General features: G+C 41.9%; 1 protein-coding gene across 4 annotated transcripts in view; it reads right to left on the bottom strand.

The window, feature by feature from the left end:
* The window catches only part of ANKRD6 (ankyrin repeat domain 6), a 186,466-nt gene that overhangs the window by 126,947 nt on the left and 35,780 nt on the right, over nt 1-23,739 (bottom strand). Inside the window, exon 1 of one of the 4 annotated variants that reach the window (XM_032858113.1) lies at nt 12,285-12,300. The exons of the other annotated variants lie outside the window; for them this stretch is intronic. The gene's annotated coding sequence lies outside the window, so the exon portion shown is untranslated. Of the gene's footprint in view, nt 1-12,284; nt 12,301-23,739 lie in introns of those variants that run through there. 4 annotated transcript variants of the gene reach the window in all.

Below are 23,739 nucleotides of genomic sequence, written 5' to 3'. Positions count from 1 at the left end.
CAACATGCTCATTCCTGACACCTGGAGAAGTACAATTCCAAAGTTTCCAAATTTTCCATTTTTCAGCAGGCTTATTAGTAAGATGTCCTAAAGACCTGAAGGTGGCCCTCAGTTAGCTCCAGTGTTCTTTCCCTTCCTTACAAGAGCTGCTACCAAGCACACACTGGTCTACAGCCAGCAGCCCCAGAGTCCGATCCTGACCCACAGTCACCACATGAGAGGACCTGGGCAAGTCAGGTTTGACCTCAGTTTCCTCACTTTAAAAAATGGAGATAATATCGATAACTCAACAGGGGTCAATGAGATAAAGAAAAAGTGTCCTAGACAGCACGCAGCACAGGACTGCTGTTCCATAAATGTGAGTTAAATGTAATAGAATTAGAGTACAGAATTGTGCTAAGCTTGATGAAAGAATTTCAGTTTGACAAATAAGCACTACTGTCTTATCTTGGAGTACAAAAATGAGCTTATACAAGAGTACCAGAAAACACTACGAAAGCAGGGCCTCCCATTCCCTGAAGCACCAGTGAGAGCTACTTGCAGAATAGTCGAGTGGATTTCATTTATTTACTACCTGTCAGAGTCCGAGGAATGATACAGGCCAGCATCGACTTGCTCAGAGATGAGTCCAGCAAAACACCTGAAGGATTAGGTCACCTTGGGGTTTGAAGGCGGATCCTTCCTCCCCTGCTCCGGTTCCCCCCATACCCTCCTCCCCCAGAGGCCCAGTCTGGTAATTGGACCAGCTCCGCCCCCACTCCTAAGACCACAGAGTTCATGCTAATCGGGTCCTTAGAATGGCCGTGGGGTTTTTCGGTCACCCAATGTTCCCAGTCTAGGCCCAAAACCAACAATCCATTTCCTCTTCCCACATTATGATTTATCTAACATTCTCTCTGACGTTGCAAGGAGTTTCCTAACACCAGCCCTCATGGGTGTTTTATTTTTCCTGTAGTTTGAAAGCAAACAATAATATCCAGAAGAGAGAGACAGGAGCTGCTTTATAACTCGGGGGCTGGGGAGCAGACCGCCCTGTCAGCTGGCCCTCCTGGTGGAGGCAGCATGTCCACACCGCGAGGGCAGGTCTGCAGAAGCTGGAGGAAGCGACTGCAGACCAGGCGATCCTGCATGGAGCCACTTCTCCAATTAGGCAGCGGCTACACGAGGCTGCAGAAATTTTCCACCAGCGCAAGCTCAGTTGCTGATCATCAGGGTTTCAAAAACCCAGTCTTTCTGGGTTTTCTCTTTTCTGAGTCTGGAAAACAGTTTAAAGGATTGCAACAAAGACTCTTTCCCCGACCCAACTTATCTTAGCCCCCATACCTGCCAGGTGTGCACAGCCCAGTTTTATCAAGAATCCTGCTAAATCAGTATAGATAGAATCCTCCCACCCTTAATTTCGGATTGCCCTCATTATCTGATCAAATTCCTCACCCCACACCATCCTTTAGGTAATTCCTCATCACCCTGGCCTGCCTTCAGCAAGAATCCCGTTAGCTTGGTAAGAAGTCCCCCTACCTAGATGTCTCCTCTTAGTAAACTTCCATCCACCCTCCACCCTGATCCTACCCTATGAATCCCCAGTTATTCTTGCTATATTCGGGGTTGAGCCCGATCTCTCCCCCACACTGCAACAGTCTTGACAACTATCACAACAATTGTGACACCTATCACAACAATGCTGAAAAAAGTCTTCGCTACCACTTTAACATGTCAGAATGACTTTTTTTAAAACAATGGTTAGTGGGGGCACCTGGGTGGCTCAGCGGGTTAAAGCGTCTGCCTTCGGCTCAGATCATGATCCCAGGGTCATGGGATGGAGCCCCACATCAGGCTCTCTGCTTGGGAGCCTGCTTTCTCCTCTCTCTCTGCCTGCCTCTCTGCCTACTTGTGATCTCTCTCTGTCAAATAAATAAATAAAATCTTTAAAAAAAAAAAAAAAAGTTTAGTGGGTTAAATGGTGGTCCCCCCAAAGTTACATTACATCCTAATGCCCAGAACCTGTGAATATTAACTTAAAACAGCAAAAGAGGGAATATTGCCTTTTTGGGCCCTATATGCAATCACATGTATCCTTATAAGAGAAAGGCAGAGAGAGTGTGGGGACATAGACACACAGATACAAAGAGGAAACAATGATGTGAGACAGAAGCAAAGATTGGAGTGATGCGGCCTCAAAACAAGGGATATCTGTGCCAACAGCAGCTGGAAGGGTCAAGGAACAGAATCTCCCCTAGAACCTCTGGAGGGAGCTTGCCATGCCGACAGCTTGATGTTGGACTTCCAGCTTCCAGAACTGTGGGAGAATAAATTTCTGTTGTTTCATGTTACCCAGTTTGTGTTCATTTGTTATAACAGCCACAGGAAACTAATACAGGATCAGAAGTATGTCTCAGTCCATTCAAGCTGCCCTAAGAAAATACCACGGATCGTGTGGCTTATCAACAGCAGGAATTTATTTCTCACAGTTCTGGAGGCTGGCAAGTCCAGGATCAAGGTGCCGGCTGATTCAGTGCCAGATGAGAGCTTGCTTTCTGTTTCATAGTCAGCGACTTTCCACTGTGTCCTTACATGGTGGAAGGAAGAAGGGAGATCTCTGGGATATTTCACAGGGGCATTTGTCCCCTTCATGAGGGCTCCACCCTCAGGAGACAATAACTTCCCGAACCCAGACCTCCAAAGACCATCACACCAGGGATTAGGTTTCAACATATGAATTTGGGGGGGACAAACATTCAGACCATAGCAAGATGAGAGGTGGGTTTTGCACCCAGCTCTGTATTAAGGAGCAATATATTCAAACCCACCATTTGAAATTTTTATAATAAGCTTGAATTATCTTTGTAATAAAAACTAATAATTATAAACCATAAAACATGAGTATATGTGAAATTGGGGGCACGGAGGAGAACAAAGATAGAAGAAGATATCGTGCAGGTATCAAAGACAGCTGAGAAGATACAAGACCTTTAGCTGTGATTTCTCAACCCAAAGAAATAAAATTTAATTTGATCCCAAAAGCTATTCACTACTAAATTCTATCCCATTAAAGAAAATTATAAGGTATCAAATGGCCCAATTCTTCTCCAAGAAAGAGCATAATGTGGGGAGAATCTATTCTAGAATCTCAATTCCCGAATCTCTGAAAGAATAGGCTAGTTTTCTGTGGAGAAACATGATTTTCTTCATCAGGTTTAAAGATGCTCATTACACGTCATAGGAATGATTATACATTAATTGATAATGTCAAGGAAATAAAATGTCACGAAAACAGGGGCACCCAGGTAGCTCAGTTGGTTAAACATCTGACTCTTGGTTTTGGCTCAGGTCATGATCTCAGGATTGTGGGATCTACATATACTAGAGGCCTATTCCATACTGAGTGTGGAACCTGCTTGGGATTCTCTCTCCCTCTCTGTCCCTCTCCCTCAAGCGTGAGCATGTATGTGTGTGTGTGCATGTGCACATGTGCTCTCCCTCTCGCCCTCTCTCTACCCCTCTCTCAAAAAATAAATAAATAAACTGATCTTAAAAAAGGAAAAGAAAATGGGGCACCTGGCTGCCTCAGTAGGTAGAGCATGCGACACTTGACCTCAGGATCATGAGTTCAAGCCCCATGTTGGGTGTACAGCTTACAAAAAAATAAATAGATAAATAAGTATTTTTAAGATGCCATTAAAATATATCTTTTTAGGAAAATTCCATGAGAACTGCAAGTTCAAGAAAAAGACCTGGTGAGTGACTAAAGCGACCCTCCAGGGGGTGTGTAGGGCTCTCTCCAGGGGGCAGTAGTCAGGGAACCTTTCTGCTCTCCACATATCCACACAGGAGTGGAACCACCTCACCCTGTATTTTTGGCCTTGTCACCCAGTGTTAACAGCCATTACCCAAGAGGCAGTAAAATGAATTATCACCTTTTAAAAAGAAGCTGTTACTCAAACACCACCACAAAGGCAAGGAGTCAGTTACAAACTATCCAGTCCTGTCCCCTGTTACTCCCTCTCACAAAAATCTGTGCTCCAGCAAGACAGCTTACTTGCCTCTTTCCAAACAGGGCTTTGCCTCCTCCTCTGTACTCTCTGTACTCTCTCCAGAAACAGCCCCTCCTTCAGTAGGCCCTGTCTATGGAAATCCAGGTTATGTTATTTCTTTCCAGGAAAAAAAAATGTGTTTACATATGGTATTACATATACTATTATTATAGCATATACTATTATTATAGTACATGCGTTTTGCATATTTCAGTGAGATTATGGACTTCCCCATAGCACATCTGTGAATCCTATAAGGATCCTTATACTACATGTTAAAATCCTGCCCTACTACCCTTCTATATTAAAATTATTTTCAGAAAAATATGTGCCCATGTGAGAGTCCCTAAACTAGACAACCAAAAAAAAAAAAGGTTCCCAGGGCTGCCATAACAAATTACCACAAACCTGGAGGCTTAACACAACAGAAGTTTATTTTCTCACAGTTCTGGAAGCCACAACTCCAAAATCAAGGTGGGCTGGCCTGCACTCCCTCTAGAAGCTCTTAAGGAGAATCACTCCTCGTCTCTGCCAGCTTCTGGAGGCTGCCGCATTTGGCATTCTTTGGCAGGCCAATGCCTTATCCATTAGGCGCATTTGGCATTCTTTGACCTGGGGCCGCATCACCCCAATCTCTGCCACCCTGGTCACCAGGTCTCCTCTTCTGTCTGGGTCAGATCTCCCCCTGCCTCATATTTAAAAGCATACCCGACATTGGATTTAGGGCTCGCCCAGATAATCCAGGATGATCTCATCTTAGAACCTTTCACTTAATCACATCTGTATAAACCATTTTTCCAAATAGTGGAATATTCCTAGGTTCCAGGGCTTAGGGCACAGATTAAATTTTCAACCCACTACACAGGCCAAGCTGAGCTATCACCTCTCACCCGGAAGTCCTCCCAGGTCTTGCTTTCTGACTGCAGAGAATGGTTTTCTGCCCTCTCACGGCGTCTCCAGAATGGAGCCTCAGCAGGCTGAGGAGGAGGTAACTGCGTATCTTCCCCACATCATCCCAATAACCTCTGTGCCTGTCTCCCCCACTATCCCCTGAGCATCTCCAGGGCAGGCCCCACGGCTTACTCGCCTCCGTATCCCTGCCCCTCACTACGGCACCTATAAATCATAGATGCTTAAATGGCAGCTGATATTTGTCAAATAAAAAATGACTATGTCCGTGCCACATGAAATGCGTTGTTGCACATGTGGTTACTCATCAGAAGGTGCTGCATATCGGGGACACACAGCGCTTGCCAGGGAAGGTAAACATGTATGGGGTTCTCACCCATTCCACCACCAACAGTGTCTGTCAGTAACACCCATGAAGCCAATTTAATGACCCAGTAATGGGTAGATAACAACAGCTTGAAAAAACACTGACCCTGATGATCACTCAGGTCTTTTTCAGGTCTGAATTCTGTGATAACCAACAAGTGGAAAAACAAACTGATGTGCAATTGAACTGTGCTGATCTGAGCAATCAGAAAGCTAAGACTCAGGGGAAATGCCTAAGTATGCGCAAGGTGCTGAGAAGGCACTGGGCAGAATAAGCCGTGAGCCGTGGGTAGCATACTTCAGTCATATCATCTACAGGGAGTAAATGTGCTAGCAAAACACAAACCCCTGGACAATACTGGTCATCAAATCCCTAATAGCAAGTGGTTGTAAGAGTTCCGGCCACATTTGGTGGGCATCTGTGCCCTCAACCCTAAGCCCGACTCAAGTCCACCCCAAGCCACTAAGGCTCCACAACATTCTCGTAAAAACATTTAGGGAGCTTCACAACCTCAAATAACTTTCAAATGACAATCAGACACAAATACCTCCACAGGCCTGCAGCCTCCCCTGTTCCTGTGGACAGGCCTCTGAGCTCTCCATACCCTCTCCTGCACTCCCACCCCTGGCTCTCAGAGCTTTTCAAATCCCCATTAAATGTTATCTGATACAATCTCAAGGTACTCTCTTTCCTAAGGACATTTTCATATTGATCTGGAATTCTGAGAGAACAAAAAGCTTATAAAATTTAAAAGAATGAATACTTAATCATAAAATTTTAGGCACCCAGGGATCAGGAGGCATTTTAAGGAAAATCTTTTCTGGCCCCCTTCCGAATACACCGACTGGGGAACCACCTATCTACCTACTTGAATGTGCGCCAGGCCTGGCTACAGAGAGATCAATCCAGGGGCAGCTGGCATCCTTAATAATGAACAACTTCCTTATGTTCTGTCAAGAGCAGAGACAAAGACATGATTCAGGGACACTCAAATTGAATTACTGTCTTTGTTTAAACCTTCCCTCTCAGGCAGAGCTGTCAGCTGCTGCAGCCAGTCCAGGGAAGGATGGAAGTTCTCAAATGCAAAGCTGTTTAAGTGCCCAGACAGCCAACACGGGGTGCTCGGCCTTCACCTCCTGCCAGGACCCCATGGTACTAAGACCGTGCCCAAGGTGAGGCCCCAGGCATGGAAAGCCTGCCCTAGACCCAGCACCAAGAGGAAGGCAACGGGCTTCTACCATGAAAGGGCTGTAAGAACCCACCAAGCTTACCTGTCAGCTCATACTCAACAGCAAGCCACCTCTGGAACGCAATTTCCAAAGACTAGGTCATGGCCCATTTGTGGGTCATAAGACTAAGCGAGTGGGTTACAAGCAACATGCTAAAGAATGAAATAGAATAGAAACTATCAAAGTTTCTATGTATCTTGGGAAACAAATTTTTCACCTGTGAGTATATTTATGTTTACATACTAGGCTATTTTTAAAATGCATTTCTTACAGTGGGTCACAATCCAAAGTTTGAAGGCCACCATTCTTGAACAAAAATGAATCAAGTATTCAATCCAAAAAATAATAAAAATATAACCCATGTTTCTTTTTAGAATGCCAATAATTACCAAAAGTACTTTGGCCAGTATCCGCAAATGAGTCAGCATTTCCTATGCATAGTTCTGGGGTCCCAAGATGTATTTTCAGAAATCTGAGAATTCTGAATGAGAATTTTTACATTTTGCATTCTTAATGAGAATCTAAACTGAACATATTTGGAATCATCTGGATGTCTCCCTCATAGTTATGTTAGGTCATGTGGTTTAAATTGTTCATATTTGCATTTGTGTTTATAATCAAAAGCAAGTGGGTGAATTACTGAGAACAAAACAGAAGCAGGTTTCATCTAGCAACACTGTAGAGTAAACACACAGGAAGACCAGACTGGACCATAACATGCTGTACAGGGTGGGGGTGGGGGAGGGCTTCATCATGCAAGTACAGAGGATGGGTGGGGGGACTGAGTCATCACCCAGCAATGGGAAGCACAAGGAACCTGGACCAGAGTACTCAGCACAAAGTCAAGTACACAGGGAACACTATGCATCCCATCTTTGCGTAAACCAACTTCCAACAACGTTTTCATGGTAAAAGCAAAAACTGCACAATGAAGTAAGTAATGTTTATATACCACAGAATGAAGGGATTGAAATGTTTTATAAATTACATCATTAATTTCATGTACATTTTCTATTATGTTCCTGAAAGAAGGTTTTGTTTCTTCTTCCAGTATATCTAGAAATTAAATTGGGGGTAGCAGAGTTGCACAGTGGAAGCGTGCTGGGCCCATAGAAATTAAATTGGGTTGGGGGAAGGAGCACCTGGTGGTTCAGTGGATTATTCTGCTCAGGTCATGATCCCAGTGTCCCAGGATGAGTCCCTGGGCTTCCTGCTCAGTGGGGAGCCTGCTTCTCCCTCCCACTCTGCCTGCCACTCCCTCAGCTTGTGCTCACTCGTGCTCTCCGCCAACATAAGTAAATAAATCTTAAATAAATAAATAAATAGATAGATAGGGTAGGGGGAAGACAGCATAACGACCGTGCTCATGGCTTACACACTCACATCCTCTCACACATAAACAATTCTTGATCAACGAAGAAGTTATAGTGCAGAAAATATCAAGTGGCAGGTGATCTACCTTATTTCTTTATTTGACTATGGAATGTTTTATTGACTTTGTCTTGTGGCTAAGTCATTTCCTTAATTATGCTTGCCCCAGAGCAATATTTAATTAGTGTAAATTCCCAATTATTGGAAGGGGTGGGGGTCCCAGAGCATGAAGAATATTAGAATTTTTTTAATTCAGCTAAGAAAAGTTGGTAGGAGTGAATACTGAGACAATTTTCCTGGAAGGCAATTCAGCAATATGTATCCAAAAACTCAAATTGTTTGCTCTTTGGCCTAGAAATTCAACTTTTAAGAAGTGATATGAAAGCAGGGCGCCTGGGTGGCTCAGTGGTTGAAGCCTCTGCCTTCGGCTCAGGTCATGATCTCGGGGTCCTGGGATCGAGTCTCGCGTCAGGCTCTCTGCTCGGCAGGGAGCCTGCCTCCTCCTCCTGTCTCTCTCTGCCTGCCTCTCTGCCTACTTGTGATCTGTCGTCAAATAAATTAAAAAAAAAAATCCAAAAAAAAAAAAAAGAAGTGATATGAAAGTAATAACTCTGGATGTCAAAGATACAAGAATGTCTGCTGTCAGGGCATTGGTTAGCAGAGATGGTATACTCCTATTAACAATGCTGACGGTATCACACAGATATTGAGTGCTTACTTGATTCAATGCACTCAACATCGAGTGTCCTATTTAGGGGCGCCTGGGTGGCTCAGTGGGTTAAGGCCTCTGCCTTCAGCTCAGGTTGTGATCCCAGGGTCCTGGGATCGAGCCCCGCATCAGGCTCTCTGCTCAGTGAGGAGCCTGCTTCCTCCTCTCTCTCTGCCTGCCTCTCTACCTACTTGTGATCTCTGCCTGTCAAATAAATAAATAAATAATCTTAAAAAAAAAATAAAAATAAAAATTAGTGTCCCATTTAATTCTCAAAACATTCCAATGTAGTGGGTATTATTATTCTCCCCATTTTATGGAAGAGTAAACCAAGGCACAAAGAAGTGACCTGCCCAGCTAATAAGAAGCAGAGTTGAGGTATGAAGTCTGTCTGACTCTATTGTCTGTGCTCTTTGACCATTCTCTCAATGGATCACTAGAAGTCATGTAAAATTATGTAATATCTATGTTACTGAAACATGCTCATGAGATAGTGTGACATGAACAAAGCAGGTTATAAAATATCACATACTGGAACCTCATTTTTGTAAGATTTTTAAGACTGGCAGGATATATATACTGGATACTATATATATAATTACTATATCATACAGGATACTATTATATTGTATATATAGCATATTATATACATTCAAATATACATATATTTGAACTTTTTAGTTAAATAAATTATCTGTGTAACTACAAGCAACATGTCAATAAAAAAATATGTTCCAGGGGCGCCTGGGTGGCTCAGTCATTAAGCGTCTGCCTTCAGCTCGGGTCATGATCCCAGGGCCTTGGGTTCAAACCCTGCATCAGGCTCCCTGCTCAGCCAGAAGCCTGCTTCTCCTTCTCCCATTCCCTCTGCTTGTGTTCCCTCTCTGGCTGTGTTTCTCTCTGTCAAATAAACAAAATTTTTAAATATATATATAAATATATAAATTATTATATATATAAAATATATATATGTGTGTGTGTGTGTATATATATATATATTTTTTTTTCCAGGTAACCTCACAATTTAGTTAATGAGAGTTGGATATATATTCAACATCATAGCAAATTTCTGATGAAGATTTATAACTCATCTCTCTATTACTTTTTTTTTTAAGATTTTATTTATTTATTTGAGAGAGAGAGAGAACATGAGAGGGGAGAGGTCAGAGGGAGAAGCAGACTCCCCGCCAAGCAGGGAGCCTGATGCGGGATCCCACATGTGGGATGTGGGACTCGATCCCAGGACTCCAGGATCATGACCCAAGCCAAAGGCAGCCGCTTAACCAACTGAGCCACCCAGGTGCCCTTTCCATTACTTTTTACAAAAAAAGACAATCCTAAGAGAAGCTTTCATGTGAGAATTTGAATTAATAGCTCTTCACTATCAAATAATCAGTAATTTAATCACATCCAACAATCTAACAATTCAGACTCCCCAGGAGTCTTTCTTCTAGCTCAAATCCCCTTCTGCCTCATCAAGGCCTCTGGTCTGGCCTCTGACAAGTGGCCGGCAGATTTTTCAGGGCACCACCTGCCTCCACAATGACCCCCTTCCCAGCAGCAGGGTGGTGCAGAGAGACAGCTGCCTTCCTCTAAGGGGACAGGTCCAAGGCCTAGAAGCCAGGCCTGTGGCCACAATAAACCCCCTTCATCCCTCTGAGGAAGGAAGGACATAAAGGAAAATCCAAAGCCAACCAAAACACCCAGACCTGGCTCTGCACCTGCTTTTGAGCAGTATCTGTTTCTCTGTGCTTAGAGTAAGGAACTGACCCAGCAACAGAGCTCGGAATCCCTGCGGCCATGCCATGAACGTCCTGCCCCAGCATTCCTGGGTCTGGCTTCACTTCCAACAACATGGTGTCTAATGCTAAATGTGAGATACAGACCCTAAATGTAAGAGTTCAGTATCACTTCAGATGTCTTCAACGCTCTGCTTATGAACTTGGGAGAAATAAAGCTGAAAGGATCTTAGAGATATCCAGTCAAGTGTTTCCCAGGTGGGGTGCCACTGGCATTCAGAGCGAGTCCATTCATCACTGAGCTGAGCGGCATTTCAACATTTCTAATTTCTGGGGTTCTCAACCATTAGTGCCCCATACACTGTGACAATCACAAATGTTCCCCCTCAACATTTCCAAGCACCCCTTGAGGGACATTGCCACCCCTGGTTGAGAACCACTGATTTAGTGTATCATGGAGGTCCAGAGAAGTTAGTCACGCGCCCAAGGCCACTCAGGTAGCTAGACACAGATTCCCATACTTCACAGCACTTAGTTTTATGTTCTTTCCACTGTGCTCACTGGAGCGTGAGATACCTAAAATAGATTTCATATTTAATGACAGAATTTATGGATCTAAGACTGAATGAGGGTTTTTTTTTTTCAATTTCATTATGGGTATTCTAATATAAAAGCATAATTCTATTACTATAATTACTTTAAAAGAGCAAAAAATATCTGAACTAACAATCACCAATCAAGGCTTCAGAATGAATCATGTACTGAATGAAATCATACTATGAAGAAAAGTATCTATGAGTCACACACAGAGAGACAGAGACAGAGACAAAGAGACAGAGAGAAGGGGTGGAGGGGTAGAGCGGTAGAGGGGTGAATCTGGAAATATTTGCATTTTATTAACAAAATATTTTCTTAAAAGCACCATCTCTGCAAGCAGTCAGGTAAGTGAGTCCTATGTGAGATATTTTACCAAATTACACCCTTTATTTCAAGTTTTTAAAATTTTTATTTATATGAGGGGGAAAAACAAAGGGAGAAGAAGAGAGAAAATCTTAAGCAGCAGATTCCCTCCTCCCCCTGAACACAGAGCCCACCACCCCAGGGCTTGATTTCCCAATCCCAAGATCATGACTTGAGCTGAAATCAAGAGTCAGAGGCTTAACAGACTGATCCCCCAAGGCACCCCCTATTTCAAGATTTTTTTAAAAATTCTCCTCTAACTCAATCTAGCACTCAATTCTGAATGTAAAATCTAAACTTACATTTTAAACAATTTCTTGCTAGTTCTTAAAGGACTTATAACAAAATCAATCCAGAGTATGACATATACCTTCCATCACATAAGAGCACCATAAATTTTATAATTCACATTGTTACATTTAGGACACAAGCAAACTCTTCCACTACAAAAACTCTTCCACTAAAAAGTTTCCAAGGCGGGGAATATCAGCATATCCCCATTTTTTACCAGGGGTTTACTCAGGTGCTTCTTCTAATCACGTGTAACTTTTCGTTTGTCTAACTCGTAAAGCACATTGCAATATTTCCTTTATGAATTAAACAATTTACCATCCCTACAAGGAAAGGGAGGGAGGAGGAAAAGTAAAGAAGTTTAGAGACAGAGAACAGGAGAAAGAGGGAGAAAGTTGGACTCCAGAAAACACAGTAAGAAAAATAAAATTATCCTATAGAAATTTCAGGTAAAATTCAAAAAGTTCTTATATATGTATATACATATGGGCAAATGTGATTCTTTTTAGTATTCTTTTTCATTTCAAAATCTCCTATAGGGCCTATGTCTGCATCCAGGACAGAGTGAGGTCCAAAGAGAACACCCTCATTGCGTGAATGTGGCTGGGGGAATTTTCCAGCCCACAATCACTGCCCCAAATGGACCAGTTTTACAAAACAGCTGATCAGGGGACTTACCTCTGTAGCCAGGAAGCCCAGGGGCCTCGAGGAGGCGAAGCCTGCAGCCCTTCCAGGCCAGGGCTTTGTGTGGTCAGAAGGCTGGTGGGAGGGTCTGCTGGGGATCCGCCTGGGGCCCCATGACCATTTACATGTCAATGGTCAAACCAAAATTGCTCCAACTCCGGTGGCCAGGGCCCCTTTGGGCAGCAAGACCCTGGGTTTTGTCCTCGTCCCTTCTCCACAGAGCCTTGAAAATGCTGGCTGCCAGCAGGCATTTGGCAAACTCATTATGAGGGATTTGTCACCCTCTTCAAGCCCTGAGCCTAGGTAAATACATCAGCAATCTGCAAGCAGGCTTTTCAAATGATCCCAGGACACCACGCTGAGAGAGATGAATGCTTTAGATAAGATGACAGAATCAGAATTCCAAAAGCAGTCTGGGTCGGAAAGAATGAGCCAAAAGGGGAAAAAAAAAAAAAAAAGATTTCTGAGAAATAGATGTTACATCTTTCATCTAAGTTCAAAAGCAACTGCTATGGGGTTTTAGTTTATTTACAAGTCAATATGAGATGATGGTGTGATGTGGATGCCAAAAACAAACGAACAAACTTATTTTTAGGATTCATTATCAGAAAGGCACTATTATGACTATGGAAGGGATGAAGGAGAATAGATGGTCTGCGTACTATTTTTTCTACAGAGAAGACTGGGTAAACAAGAGGGCAAAAATTCTAGGATGAGAAAGAAATGATTTGGACAGGGAGGGGGTGAGGAATGGCCAGGGTACAAAGAGGAGATTTATTCTGGGGGCTGCAGACAGCAGAACAAAGGATTGATGGTTGGAGGGAGATATCATCTGCATAAGCACAGAAGAGTTTTCTAACAGTGAAAATCCCTGGTCCCCCAGCAGTCAGCAGGCAAGGAAGTTTCCTGCAGGCCCTCCCTGTCCGGGGACTTGCACGAAAAGGTTTGGGCAGAGGTCCTTTGCATTCTAGCCCAGAGCCCAACTGGGCTTCTATGGCTTCTATAGCATCTGATGTGAGATCACCGGAAGTACAGATTCTCAGGATTTTTAGAGCTGGAAACAAAAGGACTATGAAATTAAAAAATAGATTTAAAAGGGGGCACACAGTCTGTGTAATGTAGAAAGACTGATTTACATTGGGATGGGCCACTCAGATAATGATCAAAACAGTCCCAAGCATTAGTCATTTCTGAAACCACACAACGCAGATCCATGACCTATTTATTATGATTTGAAAACACCAAGGTTGGCTCCCTGGAACCCATTCCCTTAAATTCCTTTTCCTTTCTCTCTCCATTTCTCAAAAAAGCTGATAATATAATTTGGGTCACTTTCAGCACTTACATTTAGAAAATATTTTACGGTCAATTGAATTTTATGAATATTTCATTGGGCAGAATCTCACTGCTGGTTTCGAACATAAAAGCAGAGAAAAGGAGGGGAGTTCCTAGGAAGTGCCTTCTGAACATGTCTGCCAGGACCTCTGTGGGCCCCTGATGGTTTTCCAATTTAGGAAGGGAATGGCCGAAGTCCTTGTGCCCTGGGAAGCTGACCTTTCTGCCTATGTTGAGAAAGAATCATGAGAATTGCTTTGACCCACACTGCCCCATGGCACTGCTCTGGGTACCAAGCTGACTGGGATGGGACTTCCCACAGCCTCCTCATATAGTAAAAGACACCAGCACCACTATCACCACCAAAATACCAAATAATATTGTTATAAAATTTACTTTCTTTCTTATTTTTCTAAAGTCAGCAGAAGAAATGTGCAAGGTATGTATATATAAAATTTAGGCAATTAAAAAGAACATTCTGGCAATTATTGACAAATTACCCTCCAAGTAGATGATTCCAATTTATACTCCCACAAACATCATATGGGAATACCCATTTTCCTACCTGTTTTCTCTGAGAACTTGATGGGGGGGATGGGTAATCTGATTCTTGGTCACTCTGTATTTCATTTATTGTTAGTGAGGTTAAGTATCATTACATTTTTTAAATGCTTGGGAAAAAAATGTGGAGAAACATATCCTAAATCACAGACCATGGTTGCTTATCTTTGTGGGGCAGAAATACAGGAGACTTACACTTTTCACATTGTGCACTTCTATAATGTTTAAAATATGCATAAAAGAGAACTGTTTTTTTCTCATTTCAGGAATGAAGTTTTAAAAAAGTAATTAGTGAGTGGGGCATTTTAAAAATTACATTGATTATGACTTCACATCAATTAATTAATCTTGCAAGGCAGGTCACCAACTATAAAATACAAAACTGATTAGGGTATAGTCTTCGTTCTTTGATGCTTGTTATCTGGTATTCACACTCACTTTTTTTTTAAGATTTTATTTTATTTATTCATTTTTTAAAAGGGCCTGTTATGGATGTTTTAATTTTTTTTTTTTTTTTTTAGATTTTATTTATTCATTTGCCAGAGACTGAGAGAGAGTGAGAGTACAAGCAGGGGGGCCAGCAGGCAGGGGGGCCAGCAGGCAGAGGGAGTGGGAGAACCAGGTTCCCTGCCCAGGGAGCCCAATGCGGAACTTGATTCCAGGACCCCAGGATCATGATCTGAGCCTCAGGCAAACACTTAATGAACTGAGCCATGCAGGTGTCCCAAGATTTTATTTTTAAGTAATCTCTCCACCCAGTGAGGGGCTTGAACTCACAACCCTAAGATCAAGAGTTGCATGTTCCACTGACTGAGCCAGACAGGCACCTCTGGTACTTGTTAGGTCCCCCAATAATGGGTCCATGATCAAAAAAGCGAGACTGATACAAAGCGAAGGTCAAGCAAAGCTTTATTTTGCGCCAAGCATGGAGAATCAAACCGACCAACCGGGGCCGTCTCTTACAAAGAGGCGACCCTTCCTTGCCTTACAGACTAACTTTTATAGAGCAAAGGCCATGTGGCTGGGTCTGGCCACACACAGGTGGCCAATGAGATTGCAACACAGAGAAAGCTGCATAGTCATGCTAGGTCACACACGAGTGACCAATTGAATTACAATTTACCCTAGTAGCTATTTGAACTAGCCTATCACCTTGGTCAGAATTGGCGCCCAAAAGGCGGGACCCACACTCCTTAGTAGCTAGGGAGACAGTATGCGCGCCCCACTGATTAGATGTCTCCACCTGGCCCGACCCGCCCTTGTATTGGGGTTTTGTTACCTGGGACTGCTTTCCTGGACTTGCTTTTAAGTAAGTTCCCCGGGGTGTGGGGGGGGCGGGTGGCGGAAGGGTCAGTTTAAGTTTTACTGCATAAACATCAAAATCACTGTTGAACCGGATGGAGCGGCTCTGGCTAAATAGGCCCTTACAGTTTTCACACTCACTTTTATTTATTTATTTTTAGGATTTTATTTTTAAGTAATCTCTACGCCCAGCATAAACTTACAACCAAGAGATCAAGAGTTGCACGCTCTATCGACTTAGCCAGTCAGGCATCCCTCAAGCTTACTTTAAAATGAAGGAAATAAGGCAGTATTTACTAGCAAACTCTTCTCTCAATGAGATGGAATCACTCCTGACTCGACTCCTTCAGATGCCCATATTCCCAGCATGTCACGATTGCGGTTCTTTTTGTTATTACAGTAGATATGCTGCCAACATAAGTGGGATTTGGAGTCTAGCAGACTGGAGAGTACAGGAATCAGGGTAAAAGAAGCTCAGGAGAAAAATAAAACAGCTAACTCTGAAGGCTGATCTGGGATAGTTACATGTGAGATAGATGGGGAGTTAAGAGAATGTAAACAGAGGCCAACGCACACATCTGCTGGTTAGAAACCAGCGTGCAAGCTGCGTAGGCAAGTCTGTGATGAGACAATGCCCTTCAAGCAGGTTATTTCAGATGAAGAAAGGAACCCAAGAAAGAGGGGTTCTTTCAACCCAAGTGATACAAATGACACTTCATTTCCTAGTAAGGGTTCAGTCTTCAAACAGGGAAACACTGAACTCTATTTTCCCAGACCCCAAATTATATAAGACTATAATAAATCAAATTGATGTAATAGATTTCATACTTGATTCATAATGGGAATGTACATCAGCATTTCTGAAAAACAATCTGACCTTTTTGATAATGTAATTCTATTTCTAGAACTGTATCATCAAGGAAATAATTCTAATTATCGAAAAAGCATCACGCAAAAAAAAAAAAGATGTACACTACATGGTTATTTATAACAGCAAAACACTGGAAATAGAACACTGGAGAAACTTCTACCAGTAAAAGAGTAGGATTCAATAAACCAGGAAACTTCCATCTGGTAGGGTATTACATTGCCCTAAAAATGATGTCTCAAAGTTCACATCCTTATATTAGTAACGCATTATTAGGAATCTACCCTAACGAAAGAATCCAAACACACAGGAAATTGAGAACATCCTAATGTTCAATAACACAATAGTTAAATAGACTCCTATTGGTTCTTCAAAACTCAGCTCACGTGGTACTTCTCGAGGGGAAGTCTGCCCTCACCCTGGCCCAGCTCAGGACTCCTAGGATGCTCTACACACATTGCCCATCACAGTATGACCCCAGGGTTCTATACATTATGTGCCAATCTAGCACCTTAAAAACAGGGAACTTGATTTCACTGGCTTAATATTCCCAACATCTGGCACAGTGCCTGGAACAAAGTATTTGTCTAAATGTCTATACACTGTAAGATGATAAAATCAGTGTACTGGTTTCCTAGGGCTGCCCTAACCAAGTACCACAAACTGGGGGACTTCAACAACAGAGATGTACTGTCTCACAGTTCTGAGGCTGTAAGTCTGAACTCAAGGTGCCAGAGTATCAGTTCCCGCTGAGAGCAGTATGGGAAGAGGCCCTCCAGGCTTCTCTCCATGGTGTGTAGATGGCCTTCATCTCCATCTATGCACAGCATGTTCTCTGTGTGTATGTCTGTCTCCAAATTTCCTCTTTTTGTAAAGATGCCTGTCGTATGGATTAGGGCCCACCCTAATGACCTCACTTTAACTTGATTACCTCTGTAGAGACTTTATCTCTAAATAAGGTCACAATATAGGGTAAGGAGAGTTAGGACTTCCACATACAAATTTTTGGGGGGACACAATTCAACCCATAACAATCAGCAAATTTAGAGATTTATGAGTTCACAACAATAAGGAAATACTTATTTTATAATGGTTAGTAGAAAAAAAGAGTTATGTATATTTACATATACAACAAGAGTTCTTAATTCGGATTCTCAAAGATTTTTAAAATGGTCCATGATCACCCCAAATTAAGAACCACTGATGCAATAATATCTCAATTTTTTTAAAGATTTTATTTATTTATTTGAGAGAGAGAGAGAGCATGAGAGGGGAGGTCAGAGGGAGAAGCAGTCTCCCCATGGAGCTGGGAGCCCGATGCGGGACTTGATCCTAGGACTCCAGGATCATGACCTGAGCCGAAGGTAGTCGCTTAACTAACTGAGCGACCCAGGCGCCCTCAAATATTTTTTTTTTAACATGAGGGTAATAAATGAAAATGTTAACGGTGTTTGCCACTGGGTATTAGGATTATGGATATTTGGGATTATCTCCCAATTTCCTACAACAGTTTCAAACTACTTTTATAGTCAAGAAAATAAACACTTTTCACTTTTCTTAAAAAAAAATAAAATAAAATAAAGGAACGCCTGGGTGGCTCAATTGTTAAACGTCTGTCTTCAGCATAGGTCATGATCCCAAGATCCTGGTATCAAGTCCTGCAGCAGGCTCCTTGCTAAGCAGGGAGTCTGCTTTTCCCTCTCCTTCTGCCATTCCCGCTGCTTGTACACGCTCTCTCTCTCTCTTTCTCTCTCAGACAAATAAATAAATAAAATCTTAGAAAATATATATAAAGGAAAAAAAGTATGTAAATTTGTTTATTTATTTTAATTAATTAATTACTTAATAATTGAATTTATTAATTTAAATCCCCTCAAAAGGATTTAGAAACATGGGAAATGAATATGTTTTATATAAACACTATAGTTACAAACTGTACATAAATAAAATATTAAGAAAAGGCAGGAAGGAAATCTATCATAATTTCACAGAGTTGATTAAGGTTGATTAAGAGGTTATAGGAAGAATTCTGTGTGTGTCTTCCTATTTTTTTGTGTGTTCCGAAATTTTTAAAAAGATTTTATTTATTTATTTGGGATAGAATACATGCACAAGAGAGCACGAAGGGGGCCACAGAGGGAGAGGGAGAAGCAGGCTCCCTGCAGAGCCCAATGTGGGACTCGATACCAGGACCCAGGACCATGACCTGAGCCGAAGGCAGACACTTAACCAACTGAGCCACCCAGGTGTCCCCTCTAATTATTTTTACAATGAGCTATATTACTCTTAAAGCCTAAACAAACCAATCATTCTTACTAGTTAAAAACACACAGTTTAAGTATTTGGTTGTATATTAAACTTTCAACATTGAGGACAAAGTACTGATACAGTAACATAATCAGTACTGTGCAGCTTTTACACGACCATTATGAAAGATGTGTAGAAACAGAAAACAACTTATGAGACACTTCTGTGAAAAAACTAAAATATGAAAACACATATACACTGATTATGACATGTAAAATAAATACATGTAGATGGTAATTTGCTAAAATGAAAATCTTTTAAGAGTAGGATTATGCAGGGGCGCCTGGGTGGCTCAGTGGGTTAAGCTGCTGCCTTCGGCTCAGGTCATGATCTCAGGGTCCTGGGATCAAGTCCCACATCGGGCTCTCTGCTCAGCAGGGGCCCTGCTTCTCTCTCTCTCTCTCTCTCTCTGCCTGCCTCTCTGTCTACTTGTGATCTCTCTCTGTCAAATCAATAAAAATTTAAAAAAAAATCTTTAAAAAAAAAAGTAGGATTATGCATTATTTTGAAAGATTCTTTAATAAAATTATATTTCCATTTTAAAAGTATTTATGAAATTGTTCTTTTCTAAGAATATTTTTATCTCACTTAACACTGACTGCAACATCTTCTAACCATTCCAAGAATCAACTTCTGGACTAGAAAGTCACTGGCAAAACCTCAGGCTTGTCTATCTCCCCTCCCCACCAACAGCCCCACTATAGTTCAGTTCAAGTGGCTGGTCTCACTTTCATTTGTACGTGCATACCACCTTTGTAGAGAACAACTTGGCAGTATCTGTTAAACCTGTAAATATTTACTCCCGGGAAGCCTGGGTGGCTCAATCAGTTAGGAAACTGCCTTTAGCTCAGGTCCTGATCGCAGGGCCCTGGGATTAAGCCCCCAAGTCTAGCTACCTGCTCAGTGGGTAGCCTGTTTCTCCTTCTTCCTCTCCCTCTGCTCTACCCTACTGCTTGTGCTCTCTTGCACTCTCTCTCTCTCTCTCTCTCTCTCTCAAATAATAAATAGGCTCTAAAAATAAAAAGGAGAGTGAGAAAAAAATTTTTTTTAAAATGTTCACTCCCTTTGAGCATTTCCACATATGGGAATCTGTCCTACAAAAACAATTCTACACATGTACAAATGTAAAGGTAACAAGAGTGAACAACTAGTCTATTTGAGGGAGGGTCTTTGTGGAGGGGACTGGCTGAGGGACAATTTCCTTTAGAAAAGCTGCAAAGAGACCTAGAATAACTACTAAGTAAAAAACCCATGTAGCTTTGATTTGGTGCCCAGTTTATCTATTTCCTTTGATGTCTTTATTTCTGGCAACTGACCAGAAACAAGGGTGCTGACTCAACTCTCCATGTTTCAATCATATGCATGCCAGTACAGATACTAACACACGGCTTCAACTGAAATAAGTGTGTTTTAGATCGCTTTCTTAGCTCCAGCTTCACAAACAGAATTTAGAGTATAGTAACTCTTACTATGAAAATAGTCACGGAATGAGAGCCATTATGTGCTCTCATCTTTTCCTGTTTTGTTTAAATAGGAAATGTCTAGATCCTAAGTTTGGGCTCCTAGGATTTGTTTCCTAAATAAGTGGTGTTTCCATGTATCCACTCTCATTTTACATAAAGAGTGTTAGGATTGTTGCTTTCTGATAATTTATTAATGAGATAAATTTCTCACTATGTTGACTTTCTTTATGGTTGCCTCAAAGTACAAAAATTCTGAACAGATCAAGAATACTGTTAAATCAGATCTCCTCAGTGTAGGCTGCAAAGGAGGCCAATTAAAAATGGCATTAACACTATGTTTCTAGACTATATTTATTATAACAATGTAGTGGACAATTTTTCAGATTAACAAAGAAGAGGAGAAAAATTCTAAAAATTATTGATATTTGAGTTCCTCTAGATGAAAATATCTTCATGAACTCTGATGGTATCTATTTGTGGACCACCATACATTCTGTACTTCAAGCTGAGGGCAGCTTTAGCGATGTGAAGAAAAAAGAGAAAAGGAAGTCAGGTGAGCTGTGCAGAGGCACGATGTGGGCCAGCTGGCAAGGTCTGACATGTCAGTGGGCCTCCTGCAGCCCCCTACCCACCCCTCACCCCCCGCAGCTTTCTAAGTCATTTTAGGCCTTGAGTCTCAACATTAAAAGGACTGACAGTCGATTGGAACACAAAGTTTTTACAAACCATTTGTATTGGTAACATTAGATGTTACTTTCAAAATAACCTTAGTACACTTAATATACACTATACCTTTGGTACAGAGAAATTTTCTGGTGAGACTTAAGTTAGTCAATCTGTAGAAGGATAAGAATAAAGATGAGATTGGGGCTCCTGGCTGGCTCAGTGAAGCATGTGACTCTTGATCTCAGGGTTATGAGTTCTAGACCCACATTGGATATAGAGATATGTAAATAAAGACAAATCTTAAAACAAACAAAAGAATAAAGAGATTTGAAAAGGAAAGAAAAACCAAGAAATAACACCTTTAAAGTAAAATGTTTTAAATGATGTAAGAAACATAAGCTTTTTAATAAATTCTCTAGCCTTACAGCAGTACTTTAAGGTAAAAAGCATAGACAAGGGAGGTAAAACTTATAATATGCCTCAATTTGAAGTTTAGGATGCCAGGTTAGGAAAAAATCTAATAATATCTGATTTAAAGAAACTATTAAATACAAAAAAGTATAAGCAATGCACGATGACAACATAGAGCAAGCTCAGTGGCTACAAGTTAGATGGAGGAGATCAGGGAGCAGCCAGTGGCCTTTCTTCCTTTGGGGCTTTTCCTCACCCTCTGTGAGCCCAGGCACCTGGGGGCGCAGAACCTTCTCACAGGCCAAGACATAACACAGCAAGTTGGCCTGTGTGATCTGCAGACACAGAAGTGAGGGACTGAATGGTTTTTCCTGCCTTCCAGAGGGAGATGATGGGGCAGATAGCCTGAAACAACACGATTCGCTTTGGCTTGCAGAGAAAGCCACAGGCAGCCCGAGATGCCAGGTAGCGGCGATAGGACCCCCCTCTTCATAACCTGGAGCCAGATACGCATCAGCACCCACACCCTGAGGTTTTCTGGAAGAATCCACAGGCAGTGTATTCATACTCTGGCAGAGCAGTCCTATGAGGAGCTAAGAGTGAAGGCGCCAGCAAGTTTTTGACAGGTGCACAATGAAGCAGAATTACTACCAAAGACAAGGGAAGAAGACCTGGGTCGCACAATGACCTTAGTGACTGCCCGCTGCCACTCCTCTGCAGGCTCCTCTACCTTCAGACACTTGTGATGAATCTACTAGCTCTGGGCAGAATCACAGTTACCTATACTTTGATGGTATGGGGCTGTTCTGGAACTCTAGGTGATAAGTCTGTGCATACACATAGACGCATCTGTATTTATGTGTGTGGAGATGAAAGGGAAGAAGGAAGAGCTGGGGGAAGGAGGGCTCTTCCTCATTTAGAAGAAACAGGAGGTGGAACTACTTAACCCCCAATATGGGGCTTGAACTCACAACCCTGATCCACCCAAGCACCCCAGAACTACCTGACTTAACTAATCCATCATCCATAGGACCTTGTGCAAAAATCTCAACACATTTACTTGAAAGAAAGCTATTCAAAGAAGGTATTCCAGGGGCGCCTGGGTGGCTCAGTCACTTAAGCATCAGCTTTAAGCTCAGCTCATGATCCCAGGGTCCTGGGATGGAGTCCCGCACTGGGGCTCCCTGCTCAGCAGGGAGTCTGCTTCTCCCTCTCCCTCTGCTCCTTTTCCTGCTTGTGTGCCCTCTCTCTCTCTCGCTCTCTCTCAAATAAATAAATAAATAACTTTTTTTTTTTTTTAAAAAGAAGGCATTCCAAAAGGCACTGTGCTCTGTGCAAGAGACTCTCTTGGATTCACTTCACGCTAAGAAAGTTCCTATAAAAACTAATTGATAAGAGGCGCCAAGGAGACTCTGTTGGTTAAGCCTCCAACTCTTGGTTTCAGCTCAGATCATGATCTCAGGATTGTAAGATCAAGCCCTGCATTAGGCTCTGCTCTAGGCATGGAACTGGCTTAAGATTCTCTCTTCCTCTCCCTCTGCCCCTCCCCCATCTAAAAAATTTTTTTAAACCTAACTGATAAAAGAATTAAGTTTATCCTTCCTGTCTTATTACAAACTGCACCACTAGTAACCAAATAGTAAATGAGATAAAGTTGTTCTTTACACTTCAGTTAACAAATAAAGAAGGAATGATGCAGTCAGAATATCCATTTAGCAACACTCAATGGATTAATGGATTGAGACTTAAAGCATCAATGGCTGCTAAAAACGAGAAAAAAATAGACAGTACATGCCTTCTCATAAAAAACACACCACCTCATATGAAGTAGTCTTGTCAGAGTAAATTGAACCTACCTGTGACCAACCTTCAAGACCCAACTGCCAATTTACAAGTACCAGGGACAGGAAAAATATGTTAGATGACACTATAAGGACGCAACCAGCAAAATCCAAACAGTATAAAGCCCTATAGGACAAAAAGCCTGGTTTCATCAAAACATAGTTCAAAAAGAAAAAGAGACAGAGAGAAAATGAACAGGTAAGTAACACTAAAAAAGAGTTAAGAATCACACTGACCGGGACGCCTGGGTGGCTCAGTGGGTTAAAGCCTCTGCCTTCGGCTCAGGTCATGATCCCAGGGTCCTGGGATGGAGTCCCGCATCGGGCTCTCTGCTCAGCAGGGAGCCTGCTTCCCTTCCTCTTTCTCTGCCTACCTCTCTGCCTACTTGTGATCTCTGTCAAATAAATAAATAAAATCTTTAAAAAAAAAAATTTGGATCCTTATTTTAAAAAATAATAATAATCAAAAATCTTTCATTTTAGACAATTTGCAGTCTGAACACTGATAATATTTGATGTATTAAAGAATAAAGAACTATTAATTTTTAGGTATGACAATGGTAGTGTGGTTATTTTTAAATAAGTCCTTATCTTTTAGACTACATACTGAATTATTTACAGATGAAATAATTCAATGCCCAGGATTTATATCAAAATAATATGGCGGTAGGCTGCCTGACTGGCTTAGTTGGTAG

The sequence above is a fragment of the Lontra canadensis genome, unplaced genomic scaffold (assembly GCF_010015895.1).
Source record: "Lontra canadensis isolate GAN:19392208 unplaced genomic scaffold, GSC_riverotter_1.0 scaffold14, whole genome shotgun sequence".
Taxonomy (NCBI): domain Eukaryota; kingdom Metazoa; phylum Chordata; class Mammalia; order Carnivora; family Mustelidae; genus Lontra; species Lontra canadensis.
The sequence above is the reverse complement of the archived record's forward strand: the minus strand, read 5'-3'. Positions and strand labels throughout refer to the sequence as shown.